Here is a 3,193-nt window from a genome sequence, read left to right as displayed (position 1 = left end):
TTTTGTTTGCTATACTTTTATAGTAAAGGTTAAAATTGGGTATTGTAATTATTTAAAATTTATACATATGCAAATTTTTGTTATTCTATTTGTTTTGCTTTTCTGTATATATTATCCATTTATAACTGTCTTTATATATCTACGTCTATGTATCTGTTCCCCTATTATCAACTCATCTATCTATCTATCTATCTATCTATCTATCTATCTATCTGTCAAATACAGGAAGCTTCATGAATTTTCATCCAATTCTTGCTCAGGGGCCATGCTAATCTTCTCTATAAAAAATCCAATTCTCCCATTGCAACAATGAGATGTAGAAGACATTAGGTCAAAAAACAAACATTTTTTGGGGGGGAGAGAGGGAGATGGGAAGGAATGGGAAGGGGAAACAAAGGAGGAGGCAACAATGCTTGATAAGAAATGTACTCATTATCTTGCCCATGTAATTGTAACCCTTCTGTACAGTATTTTTACAATAAAAAATAAATGAAAATTAAAAAAAATAAAAATAAAAAATAAAAAATCCAATTCCAATGCGTGTGTTTTCAAATTTTGGAATCATGTCATTTATCTACAATTAACCTTCTAAGATGTTGCTTGTATTAAATCTATAGAAAAAATTTGAGCACAGTAGACAAGTTAAGAAGGTAGAGGGTTTTTAGTATATAAACACAATATGTTCTCCAAATTATACATATTTTTGTTTTTCTATTATAGTTTTCAGAATCGAATCTGAATCTTTTTATGAAATATTTTATGCTGAGTATGAATCTTAGCTTCAATATTTATAATAGTTATTCTATTAAAAGACATTATTTCTTTGGTAAAGTGTCTAATACCTTATGGAAAGCATACAAAAATATATTTTCATCTGTTGACTTAAAGCCCTGCGGCATTTTGTGTTATTTTGTATTGTAGTGAACTTGACTATATAGACTGAATCTTCAATGAGTCTTCCTTCCCTCCATCCTGCCCTAGAGAGATGCCAGGCCCAAATGACTTACTGTACTGGCTCAAGATCACTTTACCCTTAGAAGGTGGTACTTGGACTTCTCTCAACATTCTTTAGTTGAGCAAGTTAAATAGACTGGCTTTATGGGAATTCAAAAAACATGACAAGCCAAAAAGACATGTTTTCAGACTTGTACCTATCTTTAACTTTTATAGGCGATCCTTCTTTGTGGTGGTGATGGAAGGAATAGAGAAGAAACAATGAGCTAATCATTCTGTGAATATCTGTGTGAAAGCTGGGTAAAGGGAGAAGCAAGTACTCTACATAACCAGTAGCCCTTGCTGACATTCCATGTTTTCTAATATGGAATATTTCACATATACCTTTCCTTTAGATTATATTAGCCTTCATGATATCTATTTTATTGTTTGTACTGGGGCTTGAACCCAGAGTCTCATGCTCTTACTTAGATTTTCTCCTCAAAGATGACCCTTTACCACTGGAGACACCTCCAATTTGGGCTATTGGCTGGTTAATTGGAGGTCAGAGTCTCAGCTTTGTCTTCCCGGGCTAGCTTTGAACCTTGATCCTCAGAATCCAGCCTTCTGATTAGCTATGTAAGTGTAAGCTACCAGCATCTAGTTCATGACATTATTGAGGTAATTGATTGTTCTTTTTAACCCAGGCCAAATCAACACAATTTCCTACAAACACTGTTCTTAATAAATAAATCAATATGTTGACTATTGGGTAGTCCTCAACTCTAGTTACATACTACAACCATCTAGGAAATGCAGGGCTCATTATAACAGAATCTTGTAAGTGAAGGGTGGTGTGGGGAAAAAATGAAAATCTGGTCTTTCTCTATTAAGCTAATGAGGAGAGACTTAATATTAAATGAATACCCACATAATGGACCCGCAGTATATGGGTGCATAGTCATTATGCAAAACTGAATTTTATGGACATAGTTTTCAGGTACCTCTCTCCCCAAATCTCTGGAGTTGGCACAAAAAATTTATGAGATGTGAAGCAATCTCACTGGTTGCAGACCTGAAATTATCTCATGTTCTATAACAATATTTATCTGTATTTATAATAAAATCCAGGTCATATGCTGAGCTAACCAATGCTTGGGACTACTGATAAATACTGTAGTCATAATTGTGGCTCTGAACATGATACTCCAAAATGTGTTTTTTGTTTCACAAGCTTACCTAGAGAGATGGTCTCAGAAGTGAAGTGACTCTGGCCTCCTCAGCCTCCTACCCACCCCAGATACCTTAACAATTTGTGACTTTTTTTTTCTTGCCTAAAGTACAAGGAAAGGCTTTTCCTAAAGTTCTTCAGAATGAAGTTGTTTTAAAGGATTGAAGTTGGGGCTGGGAAGGTGGCTCAGTGGTAGAGCACTTGCCTTGCATGCATGAGGCCCTGGGTTCGATTCCTTAGCACCACATAAGCAAAAAGAAAAAAACCAGAAGTGGCGCTGTGGCTCAAGTGGTAGAGCGCTAGCCTTGAGCTGAAGAGCTGAGGGACAGCGCCCAGGCCCAGAGTTCAGGCCCCACAGTCGGACTAAAGGATTGAAGTTGTTTTAGTGATCTCATCAAATAACCAGAAAATTTTAATTACTCAACAAGAAGCTAAGAGTTGTTATGATGCCCAGGCAGACTTTCTTCTTAAGGCATCTCTGAGAGGTTGTCTAGAAGGCATGATCTGCCAAGCACCCTTTGTTCTCAGTGAAGTTCTACTCTGGCCTTCCTATTGCTTGTTATCACTCTTTGCAGAGCTGGGTGAACCCTATCTCTGTTAATAATAACCCCGTTATTAGTTCTCTAGGCTTCTTCATTTTCTTCAAAGTTGGCTACAATCTCTGCTTCCCATAATACGTCCTTCCTAAAGGGAATATTAGGCTTCAGCCATTCGACTTTTGATTTTGATTTTTTTTTGTCTGTCATAGGGCTTGAACTCTGGGCTTGGGCGCTATCCCTCAGCTCTTCACCTCAAGGAGAGCACTCAACCGCTTGAGCCACAGTGCCACTTCCGGTGTCCTAGTGGTTGATTGGAGATAAGAGTCTCACAGACCTTCCTGCCAGGGCTGGCTTTGAACTATGATCCTTAGATCTCAGCCTCATGAGTAGCTAGGATTACAGGTGTGAGACACCGGCGCCTGGCCCCTTGTACTTAAAAAAAAATTGTGAAAATACCGTATAGAGGCGTTACAATAACATGGGCAAGATA

The 3,193-nt window shown here is 37.6% G+C and overlaps 1 non-coding gene across 1 annotated transcript; it reads right to left on the bottom strand.

Annotated features, from left to right (window-relative positions):
• Nucleotides 1-215: 215 nt before the first annotated feature.
• Nucleotides 216-320, bottom strand: LOC122112480. The gene has a single exon (XR_006148211.1). It is a non-coding gene; the product is annotated as a U6 spliceosomal RNA (small nuclear RNA).
• Nucleotides 321-3,193: the final 2,873 nt, after the last annotated feature.

The sequence above is a fragment of the Dipodomys spectabilis genome, unplaced genomic scaffold, assembly GCF_019054845.1.
Source record: "Dipodomys spectabilis isolate Male_0828 unplaced genomic scaffold, ASM1905484v1 ptg000094l, whole genome shotgun sequence".
NCBI lineage: Eukaryota > Metazoa > Chordata > Mammalia > Rodentia > Heteromyidae > Dipodomys > Dipodomys spectabilis.
Note: the sequence above shows the minus strand (reverse complement) of the source record. Positions and strands in the feature narration are given on the sequence as shown.